This window comes from Meriones unguiculatus, chromosome 3 (assembly GCF_030254825.1).
Source record: "Meriones unguiculatus strain TT.TT164.6M chromosome 3, Bangor_MerUng_6.1, whole genome shotgun sequence".
NCBI lineage: Eukaryota > Metazoa > Chordata > Mammalia > Rodentia > Muridae > Meriones > Meriones unguiculatus.
The window spans coordinates 60,770,515-60,783,482 of record NC_083351.1 but is presented as its reverse complement, the minus strand read 5'-3'; the positions used below and the strand labels follow the sequence as shown (position 1 = coordinate 60,783,482).

Here is a 12,968-nt window from a genome sequence, read left to right as displayed (position 1 = left end):
GAATCAGGTAGCCTAAACCAAGTCTCCCCTTGAGGGCTGGAGCACTTAAGGATTTCTGAGGGGTTTTTTTTTCCTGTTATAATTTAAAGTAAGTCCGTTTGAATAAAGTCAGGGAAGCTGATACCCACAAACTTGGGGTAAACACATCCTGGTCTGGCTTTGAACTTGCCAGACTTGTATGTTGAAAAGGTTTGAGTCCTTCTGGTGGGAGAAAGAGCTCACCGTGCTTTTGCTTTACACAGCCAGGCTTTTGTCTCAGGTCAGGAGGGCGAAGGAGCCAGCCATTTTAGAAGTCCACCATCTTTATTACATTGTCATGGCTCCGCTCCCTATCTGTCTGCTGATATATCAGGGACTTTGAGATACTCCTAGTATCTCAATATTTTGTCGATAAGTCAAAGGTTGTAAAAAAATAACTTAGATATTTAATGAAGACAAAACAGTTGAAAACCAAGGCTATTTCTAACACCAGGAAAAACAGAAGTCCAACCAGAGTTCTTAGCTCTGCTGAGCATGATGTAGATAATCATGGAACACTCTTAACTCATCATCATAATAAAAACATAAATAATTCAAATTAAAGTTGAGAAAGTAATATATTTGAAAAAACTAGAACAGAGTCCATGAATTTTAATGTTTATACAAAGTATGCAAGAACATATCCAATTACTTTATTACTTTATTTATTTATTTCTGAGACAGAGTCTCACTATGTAGCCCAGGCTGGCCTGGAACTCACAATGTAGAGTAGGCTAGTCTTAAATTTCTAAGCATGAATTCTGCTTTGTCTTGGCCTCCCAAGTGTGAGGACTAAAGTTCACTAAGTTCAGATAAATCTGATTTCTTTAGACTAATCATATTATACTTGACAGAGAGGTAAAACAGGATTCCTGTGAGATTATAGATGACCCTGCTTAGCCTTATTAGCACAGATAGGAATGTCTGTAGTGACAGCCTGTCTCCCAAGGAGGAGAGAAATGCGGCTATAGCTACAACAATTTCTTCACTTGAAACCCCTCACCTCACTTTTTTTTTTTTAAATAAACATTTATTTGTTGCATATAGAGTGTTCTGCCTGCTTGCCAGAAGAGGGTACCAGATCTTATCTTAGATGGTTGTGAGCCACCATGAGGGTGCTGGGAATTGAACTCAGGACCTCTAGAAGAGCAGCTAGTGCCCTTAACTGCTGAGCCATCTCTTCAGCCCACCACCTCACCTTTTTAAAGGGTTGCCTACTCAGGGTTTTCTGTTGCTGTAACGAAACAATTCTCCTGCTCTATCCTCTACAACACACACAGCCTGTCTTCTAAGCTCAGCCTCCACTTCACTGGTGGTCATCCTCCCGCACTGGCATCTTCAAACCCTGGGGTCTTCTGCTGCAACTTGGCTGGACTTTCACCAATAGCTTCGCATAGGCTCTCTTCATAGTGCCATGCCTCAACTTCTCTGCATGACCTCTTCAGTCCTGGCCTCAACTGCCACCTCGGCTGCACCTTTGCCAATGGCTGCCCGGGCTCTCACTGTGCCAAATCTCGGCTGTTCTCCATAACCCGTTCATGCCTTCACAACCAGAACCACCTGGCGACTCTTCTATTACCAGGTTCTGCTACCAGAGTGAGGTACAACCTTGGCCACTTCTGAACACACAGCTTCTCCGTGCTCTCAGGAAACACTTCCCAGAAGATTGCACCTCACCGATTCTGGTCTCTTTTTGATCGCCACTGATTTATCATCTCCAGATAACCAGCATCAATTATTCTAGTAAAACAAAGGTCTTACTTGAATGATTCTGGTCTCTTGTTCATCACAGCTGATTCTTCGGCTCCAGCTGACCAACGACCACAGATTCATCACACAATGGTCTTCTGGACTCTTTGCTTCCTTCTGAAACTTCACAAGCCAGGCCTCCACCATCTGCCCTATTCTCAACATTCTTACTTTCTACGCTCCAACAAAGCAGCCCACTGGGCTCTCAACACTAAATGGCTCTTTCCACAATCCTCCCCAAAACATGGTCAGGTCTGTCATATAGCAATACTCCACTGGTACTAACTTGTTTTAGTTAGGGTTACTATCGCTGTGATAACACCATAAACAAAACCAAGTTGGGGAGGAAGGGTTTATTTGGCTTACACTTCACATCACTGTTTGTCACTGAGGGATGTCAGAACAGGAATGCAAACAGGGCAGGAACCTGGAGGCAGGAGCTGATGCAGAGAGCATGGATGGGTGCTGCTTACTGTCTTGCTCCTCATGGCTTGTTTATGTTGTTTTCTTATAGAACCCAGGACCACCAGCCCAGGGATAGCACCACCCATAATGGGCTGGGCCCTCCCCGTCGATCACTAAGGAAATGCCCTACAGGCTTGCCTACAACCTGACCTGATGGCAGCACTCCTAGAGGATGTGAAGCTGACTCTCAGACAAAAAGCTGCCTGGAAGAGGGTTAGGCCAACTGAGGCACTTTTCAAATTGTTGAGCTGCCTGCAGGCTGGGCAGTGAGCTCTGGGTTCCCCAGCTTTTGCCAGGTGTCACCCACACCGGGGTGGACGTTAGTGATACAGCTGTCTTTAAGTCATTTATGCTCCTGTAAGCAACCTCTTACCCATATTTCTGTAAGTAACCCCAACAAAACCCATTGGTTCACCAAGGTACACTTTGGTGATATCTGTATTTTGGTCTGTCATGGAATCTTTATCTGGGGTGAGTTGATGAATGTGTTTCATCTCCCCAGGGAACATTTTGTCACATAACATCTGTCTGTTGAAAGGCAGATTCCGACTCTTTCTGCCTTCTCTCTCTTTACATTGCCACAGAAACCTAACACCACTCACTTTATTTCATCCTAATTTAAAGCTAAAAGACTAGAAGAAAGAACCAAAGCTGTGGAAAGTGGCTGCCTCTAAGGGGCAGAGATTCTGAAAGAACTGATTTTTTTAAAAAATTTATGTTAAGCTTTAAAAATAACATTTGATCTTTGTCTTAGTCACTGTTCTATTGCTATGAAGAGACACCATGACCAAGACAACTCTTATAAAAAAAAAAAAAAGAAAAAAACAAACCCAACCATTTAATCAGAGGCTTGCTTACAGTTTCAGAGGTTTGGTCCATCATTGTCATGGCAGGGAAGCATGCTGGCATGCAGGCAGGTCCTGGAACAGCAGCTGAGAGCTTTACATCCTGATCTGCAGGCAGAGAAAGAGAGAGAGAGACAGATTTTTGAAACCTCAAAGCTCTCCCTGAGTAACACACTTCCTCCAACTAGTACTCACCTCCTAATCTTTTTAACCCTTTCACACAGAGCTGCTCCTGGGTGACCAAGCACTTAGACATATGATTCCACAGGTGGCCATTCTTATTCTAACAACCATTTTCTACTTCCTGCCTCCTATAGGCTTGTAGCCATAACATAATGCAAAACTGTATTCCATCCAACTCCAAAAGTTCCCATAGTCATCACAGTTTTAATGCTGTTTAAAAAGTCCAAAGCTCGCCAGTTGGTGGTGATACACAACTTTAATCCTAGCACTCAGGAGGCGGAGGCACTTGAATCTCTGAGTTCAAGACCAGCCTGGTTTTGTGTGTGTGTGTGTGTGTGTGTGTGTGTGAGAGAGAGAGAGAGAGAGAGAGAGAGAGAGAGATTCAGGACAGCTAGGGCTACACAGGTAAACCCTGTCTCAAAAAACCAAAGTCACTGTCTGGCACCAACTTCTGTCTTACTCACTGCCCTGTTTCTGTGAAGAGACACCATGACCAGGGCAACTCTTACAAACAGTTAATCGGTGCTTGCTTACAGTTTCAGAGGTGAGTTCATTACCATTATGGTGAGAACATGGCGGCGTGTAGCTGAGAGCTACCTCCTGATCCATATATGGGGGGGGAAGGGAGAGAGAGAGATAGAGGGATAGAGAGCGAGATAGAGGGAGAGAGAGAGAGACTGAGTTTGTCATGGGCTTTTGAAACCTCAAAGCCTTCCCTGAATGTCACATGTCCTCCAATGAGGCCATACCTCCTAATCTTCCTAACTCTTTCAAATGGTTCCTTCACTGGTGACTAAGCATTCAAATACACGAGCCTATGGGGCCATTGTTATTCAAACTACTACAACTTTAAAAAAATGATTGTTAAGGATGTAAGTACAGACACATGTAACAGTGGACACATTCGTGCGGTGGGAATAAGGCCACTGCAGAGCTGTCTCCACAGAGGCCCTCTGTGGTCCTCACTCTATGTCGTCCTCATGACGGTTCTCAGAACCCCTTCACTGTCCAGTTAGGACCCAGAAGTCCACAACCTTATCCTGCCTTTGCCCTCATAGCCTAATAATGTATATTTTCACAGGCCAGAAATGTGTGTTCCAATATAGATACTGCAGGTGTCTATAAAGAATTTAGTCACTGGGCCAAGAGATGCCTCAAGCCTGAGTTCACCTTCTAGAAGTCACTTACAATGTAGGATATGGAGGCAGGCATCTGTGATCCTACCACTCCTGTGGTAATATGGGAGGCACAGACAGAAGAGGCTGCCAGAGCCTGGCACACACTGTCCATCAGAGGAAACAACAGAGACCTCTGCCTCAAAACAAGATGGGAGGAGAGAACCAACTGCTGGAATCATATCCGGCCTCCATATGACTGTGGTTCATTTACATCTACACTCGTGCATACGCACATACAGAAATAAATAAATAAATAAATAAATAAATGTCTTTAAAAAAAGGAGTTAGGCATAATGGCTTCTGTCTTAGTTGCTTTTCTATTCCGGTGCTAAAACACTATGAACAAAAGCAACGCGGGGGAGGAAAAGGTTCATTTTACCTTGAACTCCCAGATAACAGTCTCTCACCAAGGGAAATCAGGGCAGAAACTCAAGGCAGGAACCTGAGGCAGGAAGAGGAGAGGAAGAGGCCATGGAGGAGCACGGCTTACTGGGTTGTTCCTCAAGGCTTTCTCAGACTGCTTCCTCATAGCACTTAGGACCGCTAGCCCAGGGGTGGGGCCACCGAATGAACAAGGTCCTCCCACGTCAATCAGCCATCAAGAAAATGTCCCGCAGGCTTGCCCCCAGACCAACCTGTGGACATTTTATCAGCTGAGTTTCCCACTCCTCAAATGACTCTGGTTTGTGTTAAGTTCACATGAAACTAACTGAGATATTTAAGTCCTAAAGGACCCAATAGTGTAATGTATATAGCATACATCTGCTTCTCTGACAGACTGAGCAAGAACTTACACAGACATGTGAACAGATGCAGAGTTGGGTACATGGGAGAAAGACTTTCCTGGGTTGTGTTTTTACAGGAATCAGTTCTGGTCTTACCAACTCTACAGAGACGAGTAGGCACTGCTAATCTGTTATCGAAACGCTGTGCATGTCTGTGACTATAAAAGGGGGTCAGAAGACCCGCTTTGCAGGGCAGTGAGGCTCGGCTCTGTGGTTAGAGCATTTGGCTATGGTCTTCGAACCCCCTGGTTCAAGTCCAGATGGCACCTGTCCTGTGTTTTTTGGTTTTGTTTTTGTTGGTTTTTCCCCATTTAAGAAGCTATTGTCCCACATTCAGTTCTACTTTTCTTCCATTTGTCCCAGTTATGATTCTCAGAGCTGGGAGCTATAGGCCAGCCCCTGGGCACCAGTCATTTGAGTAGGTGGCTGTCCCTATCTCTTCCTGAAGGCTGAATGTCCCTCCCATTCTTAGCATTGGGATACTCTTGGCCTAAAGTAAGAAGCAGCTGAGGAGAGAATTAGGAAGAACAGAGCTGAGAGATAGGAGGCAAACCTCGGTGCACGCTGTGGCGTGAGCGTGAGCGAGTGTTGGCGGAAAGAAAGTGCTGCTGGGCCTGGTTCAGTGCTACGCAGGACAGAAAGGAAGGAATGAGGGTGCGGCCCTCGGCTCAGATAAACTGATGTGTCCACGCGTTCAGTGCTGCATCTTGTCACTCAACAGCTGCCCTCTTATTTTGTAATTCATGAGAATTAAGCAGTTTGGAATTGCATTGGAAGTACACGGCGGGCCTAAGTGCTGTGATTCTAGTCTGGCACACCGCAGCCTCTTGAATAAAAGTGGTTAGGAACTATAATTTCATTTTTTAAAGTGAGCACTTGAAGGTTTATTGATTTTTATATCGACGGCAACCACTTTTTAGAGATTGTTGTCACTCGCTGTGGTTTTGTGGAATGAGTACTGTAGCTTCTAAGTGTTTATATAAAAAATGTCAGGGGCTAGCAAGATGGCTCAGGGGATGGGGTACTTGCGCTGGGGCCGACAAGATGAGCGGCATTGCTAGGTCCGGCAAGGCGGCAGGAGAGAGAAATGACTCCTTAGAATTTGTCCTCACTCAATTGTACTTAACTAAAATTGCAACCTCACACTCCACACACAATCTAATGAATCGACGACACTCAGTAACCTCAGACCTCAAACTACACAATAAAGTAGAAAAGAAAGGGGGGAAAAACCCTAAGATTCGAAAATTTAGCATGAGGGACCTGATCTAACAAAGATAGTTCAGTCCTCATTGCAGTGGTTCACGACTCAATAACCGCATTGGGAGGCAGCGGCAAGGCAGAACCAGAGGCCAGCATGGTCTACACATGGAGTTCAGGCCAGCCGAGGCTACACAGCGAGACCCTGTTTCAAAAAACAAAATACAGCTCAGCCAGATACCTTCTAAACGGCATTTAAGAAGCCTGGGCCGGAACCTGGTGGGATGGTTCAGTCTGTAAAGCAGCTGCCTTGCAGGTACAAGGACCTGGGTTCCATCTCCCAGAGTCTCGCTCACTTTACTGAGGCGGGTGCCCGGCAATGTGTTTGGGAGTCCTCACCTGCGTCTAGGTGGGGGGCGGGGCGCAACCGACTTCAGGCCAGAGCACGATGAATGCCCTCCCCCAACCCCCCCGAGAACCTAGTAGGTAGATGAAGGCCCCAGGTCAGTGCTGGGATGGACACGCATAGGATGAAACCCAAGAACGTGGAAAAGTCCAAGCAAACGTAGAATCCTCTGTGATAGTCTATTTCCTCTCGGAATAAATTAGGAAATGGGTATGTCTATGAGAAAGGCGCTGAGAACCGGACCCCTCCGTCCTGCCCGTGTGTCCCTGGGGTTACAGACATTTGCGAGCTGCTGTTGGTGGGCGCTGAGAACATACCCACGCTCCTGACCGCTGAAAGGGGCTCGCCCACCCCCTCTAAGTCTTAAAGAGTGCATCACCTGTGTGGGGGCGTGCGGGACCCCGGCGACTGGAGTGAAGCCGGTTGTGAGCTGGGAATTGAACGAGGGCCATCCCAGCACAGAGAGTGCTCCTAACCGCTGGGCTTTCTCAAGACCCCTGCTTACACCAACAGCCAACGTTCTGGATGATCCTCTTTGAAGTTTTAGAGGGTTTTTGTTGTGTGTGTGTGTGTGTGTGTGTGTGTGTGTGTGTGTGTGTATAAGCTTAGTCTGAACCCCTAGACACCGTTTCCCCCTATACTGGCCTTTTCCCGGGAAGAGAATCCTTTTTGGTGCTTGACACATTTCTTGAAGAAGTCTCAGCGATTTTAGGAGTGGTTCCCCACGTTCGTGGGAGTGCACCACCAGCACAGAAAGTCAAAGACAGCTCGGGAAAGGGAGAGTTTCTCAAGGTGGCTTTTGTTGGTTGCCTCGGACTAGAAAACAACCGAAATCAAACTGATTCTCTTTTCTATCTCTTGTATTCTTCCATCTCTTGCTTACCTTTGGGGTTCATGATCTTCTCTCTAAGTGCTCCAGCTCTAGGGTTTTCTCTGTTTATGTTTTGTTTATTGATTCTAATTTTATTTTCATGTCTTTCACCAGTTCCTTCACCTGTTTGAATGTGGATTCCTTTCTTTCCATGATGTCCTCTATTTTTTTTTGTTTGTTTCCTCTCTCTATGCCTCTACTTGTGCCTCTGTTTGTTTGGCTGTATTTGCCTGTATTCCTTTGAGAGCTTTGTTCATGTCCTCTTTCTGTGCCTCTAGGAACTGGCTAAGCAGAGATTTGAGATCATTTTCCTGTGTTTCCAATGGATTAAAATACACATTGATTTTTGGGGTTGCTGGTGAAGCCATGATGTCCTGATTTTTGTTGGATGTGTTCTTACACTGACCTCTGGCCATCTGCTTATCCGTAACCTTAGCTGTTTGTTCCTGGAGTCTGTCCTTCAAACTGTGTCCGCCTGTCTCTGGTGTCTGGAGTATTCCTCAGGAAGATGAGAGAGGACTGCCGGTCGTGAGTGTGGTTGTTGGTGTCTCGGCTGAAGCTAAGAGAGGAAGGTTAAAGGCACATGCACAAGCGCAGGAGTGGGCGTGGAAGTGTGCCTTGATGAAAGGGTGCTAGAGCATGTGGATGCCTGGAGAGGTGGAGCACAAGTGCAGGAATGGGTCCTGGCCCCATTTGTGGGTGCAACGTGCATGCACAGGTGCCCTGACTGCCTCAGTGGCCCACAGGCCTGCCACACCGTCCTCCAGGTATTCAGGTCTGTCTGGGTCACACCATCTTGGCTCCAGGAATTGTTTTCTTGGACTCCACTGGGAGAACACTGTCCCAAGGATTTCTATGTTGCCCACAGTGGGGGTGTGGGTGGGGAACCGATGTCTGGCCGCTAGAGTAGAGGGACCCTGGATCTGGGGCTCTGCAAGCACCCACTTGAAGGTGCACTCACTCACTCGCAGGCCTAATCAGAAAGCAAAGGGGTTCCCCCTGTTCTCTATTCTCAGATGTGGGCCTGCGTGGGCAAATGAAAGTGTAGGAGATCCGTCAGCTCAGGGTGTCCACTGTTTGTCCACCGGACAGGGAGACCCATACTTGGGGCAGCAGCCTCTGCTGTCTGAGTCACCAAGCACAGAGGCTCCTGCCTGGGCACCCACTGCCACCTCATCTGAGCAGGGAAGCCCATGCTTGGGGCAAGGGGAAGTACAGGGGGTCGAATATTTGCCGCTCTCAGGCCCCAGAGACGTCCACAGGTGACCTGGATTCAAACTGGCCCGGCTCATAGGTCATCCCCTCTTGCCACAGAAGCCTCAACATCAATGTTATGGCTTCAGCTGCCTACCCCCACTCCCTCCAATTTCAGAGTTTCAGATCCTGTGCCCTCAGATATGGTGCACTGGTCACCACCATCCTGGGCTCCCCCCATCTTTCTATTTTCAATCTGAAGTGACCTGGACTCTCTCTTCCATGAGTTTTTTTTTTTTCAATGCAGTTTATTCAGGAACCTTGAACAATCATTGGCTAAAAGATTATTCAGGGTCTGAGCAGTCTGCACAGTATGCCTCATGGCTAATGCCGCAGTGGTAGCTCCAACAGCCGCCAATGAGATGGCAGTAACAATGGCGGCTGTAATTCCAAGATCCCTTTTCTGTCTGAAGAGAGTCATAGCGTGAGGGGCATCAACGGGCACAGGCACCCAGCGAGGCATGCGAGTAACTAGGGCATACCTAAATTCACTAGCATTCCAGCATTGGGCAAAAAAGCAAGTATCATTACCACAATTACTTGGCTCTATCTGGCTAACAATGAATAAAAATGGGGGATATAAACAAACAGGTGTGGGCTTATAGGAAATATTATGAGAAGCCTTAACCCCCTTGTTGGAACATCCTGCATCAGTTCTAGAACTAGCAGTGGTGGTGTCCGAGGTCTGAGTAGGTTCAGGAGACCATTGCCCCCAGGGGTGAGACATGCTCCAGGTAAATTGACTAACTCCATGTTTTCCTCCACTTTTGAAAGTCATTTAAGGTTCTTAAATTATTTTTTTTCCTTTTTTTTAAAATTTTTCATCAATTACACTTTATTCATTCTGCATCCCCCCATAAGCCCCTCCCTCCTCCCCTCCCAATCCCACCCTCCCTCCTCCCTCTGCATGCATGCCACTCCCCAAGTCCACTGATAGGGGAGGTTCTCCTCTCCTTTCTGATCTTAGTCCATCAGTTCACATCAAAAGTGGCTGCATTGTCCTCTACTATGGCCTGGTAAGGCTGCTCCCCCCCAGGGGGAGGTGATCAAAGAGCAGGCCAATCAGATTATGTCAGAGGCAGTCCCTCTTCACATTACTATGTAACCCACTTGGACTCTGAACTGCCCTGGGCGCGCCGCCATCTTGGCTCCTCCTTCCATGAGTTTTTGTTTCGTTTTGTTTTAAGACATAAAAGGTCTTGTTTTTGCACTGTATTTGTAAAGAGAAGGTGATCTTGTCCTTTAACATTTTTGTTGATTTTGGCTCTTTTTTTTTTAAACTTCTGATTCTTGTCTTATTAACTGTCAAAGCTTTTATCTGTTACTGTATGTGTGTGTTTATGTGTGTACACGAACATACATGAGCATGCATATATACCAAAATTTTTGGTTCTTTGCTTCCTCCATGGGTCCCAGGGATTGGACTCAGGTCACCACATTTGAGCAGCTTTTATTTGAGCAGTTCTTTTATCTACCGAATAAGTTACTGCTATCTGACAAGTGGTGTGTGTGAGAGAGAGAGAGAAAGAGAGAGCACATGTGTGTCTGTGTTTAATTTTCTTATATGTGGTGTGGGGTGTGTGATTAATCAATCATATACGTTTTCATAGATGTGGTGTGGGGTGTGTGTCACTTTCATATACATAGGAACTTTATGTTGGGCATGTTCTGCATTCACAATGCTATTATCCTCCCTTTTCTCACCTCTCATCATTTCTTTTTATCCCTCTGGACAGTTTTACTTTGTTCATGTCATAAAGACATACATATTTCTATACATCTATAAAAATGTAGGAACATACACAGTGAATAATTACAAAAGTAACTTTTAAAAATAAAAATAATGCAGTCTTTTCGTTCCGCATGCATTAGCCTATGCTTCTGCTTTGATTTTTTTTCCACAGTTCATTTGTAATAGTTAGTGCTCAATTATCTTGAATTTTTTTTCTTAGTGTTGATACTGGCTTTTTCTTTTGTTTTCTTTCACTTTTTTAAGACAGGATTTCTCTGTGTAGCTCTGGCTCTCCTGGAACTCTCTGTAGACCAGACTGAACTCAAACTCACAAAGATCTGCCTACATTTGCCTCCCAAGTGCTGGGAGTAAAAGCGTATGTCACCACCACCTGGTGATAATGGCTTTCTCATTGACATCTTTGAAGTTTTCATAAATGCTACCATACTATCTGCACATAAAACTGATTTACCGCTGCCCTTTTTATTGTTATGTCTTTATATTAATAAGCATCAACAAAAGCCTTCAATATAACACTGTAGGATAGAATAGGGCTCATGCCAACTTCTAATTCATACTAATGACAGGACTTAAAATACTACTTTTCTCCATTCTGACCACAGTTCTGTGCTGTGTATAAAGATGATCTCCACTTAGCAGTTCACTGTGGTCCTACTTAACATGGTTCCTTTTTTTTTTTTTCTTTAAGCTGTATCAGTTATTCCCATTTGGAATGCCCTGTAGCCATGGGCTTCCTCAGCACTGCAATGAATAAACTGGTCATTTGCATAACCAGTTCTTTAGATATGGTATTGCAGTACAACCGAAAAGGCATTTGCTAGTTACTCGTACCAAATGATTGGTGGCATAGCTCAGGAGTGGAGCATTTGACTGAAGGTCAAGAGGTCCCTGGTTCAAATCAAGACCCCTACTGGAAGTTTAGTGACACACACACACACACACACACACACACACACACACACATTGCTATCTGCCAGGTTGAGGAGTAGTAATAGAGAGTGGCTGGGGAGAGAAGCAGAGGCTGACTAGATTCAATAGAATAAGAGTCTAGTCCAATCTCCTGAGTGTGGGACAATGAAAAACTCCAGAAATATTAATGTGGTTTGTCTTTTCAATTCACTTTATCATTTGGAAAATTGCCTTAATGTTTTCTATATTTTATCTTTTCCTTCTTTAATTTCTAAGAGTAATTTTTTTTTTTTTTTTTTTTGTTCTGTAAGATATCAGGAAACAGTTCGAAACAGGAAGGACTCTGGTTTGAAGCTGAATCCATGCCATTCTGACTGCATGTCATGTGTGTAGCTAGAACGGCGGCACCATCAAGCATGGAAAGTCTTGAACAATCTCCTCCATTCATCTCTCACAGAAAGCAAGCAGAGGAAGTGGGAAAGAGGAACTCCCACACATAAGAGAGAAATGGAAAGAATTGTCTTGGTGAAAATGATGTCATGGGGCCTTGACTGCATGGTGAACTGTTTGGTGTAATCAGTAGAAGGTGAGCAGAAGCTGGGCTCACTACTGGACAAAAGAATGTGGAAAAGTTCATGATCTGATGCTTCCCGGTATGGAAAATCGTTCTGAGACACATTTCACAGAGCTCTCACAGGCTGAGCAAAGCCCGATACTTCAGGGGACAAGGCAATTGTGAGCACGACTAGTTGTGAGCATCCTCGTTATGGCTCTGTTGCTGTGAAAACAGATGAGGAGAGGGAAGGGTTTATTTGGCTTCCATTTCTAAGTAACAGTCTGTCATGGAGAGGGCTATGGCAAGAACTCAAGCAAGAACCTGAAAGCAGAAACCAAGGAAGAATGTTGCTTGCTGTCCTGAAGACCCAGCTTAGCTCCCCCTTTGTTTTTTTTTAAAATGTATTCTTCTCCCATATATTACATCCCACCACCTCTCCTCCCAGCCCCTCCCCACTCCCTCTCCTCTCTCCCAGATTCACTCTTCCTCTTTTCCCCTCCAGAAAAGGGCAGGCCTCCAGGGATATCAACCGAATCTGGCATAACAAGACGAGGTACAAACCCTCACATCAAGGCTGCCTGAGGCAACTAAGTAGGAAGAAAAGGGTCCCAAGAGCAGGCCAAAGAGTCAGAGGCAGCCCCTGTTCCCACTGTTAGGAGTCCTACAGGGACTCTAAGCTACACAACCTTAACACATATGCAGAGGATCTAGGTCAGACCTATACAGGTCCCTGATTGTGGGTTCGGTCTCTTTGGGCCCCCACGAGCCCTGCTCAGTTGATTGTGTGGGTCTTGTT

At 45.6% G+C, this 12,968-nt stretch overlaps 1 protein-coding gene across 1 annotated transcript in view; it reads right to left on the bottom strand.

Annotated features, from left to right (window-relative positions):
- The window catches only part of Znf746 (zinc finger protein 746), a 249,107-nt gene that overhangs the window by 53,909 nt on the left and 182,230 nt on the right, over positions 1 to 12,968 (bottom strand). The window contains exon 2 of the mRNA XM_060380085.1: positions 3,091 to 3,185. The gene's annotated coding sequence lies outside the window, so the exon portion shown is untranslated. The remainder of the gene's footprint in view (positions 1 to 3,090; positions 3,186 to 12,968) is intronic.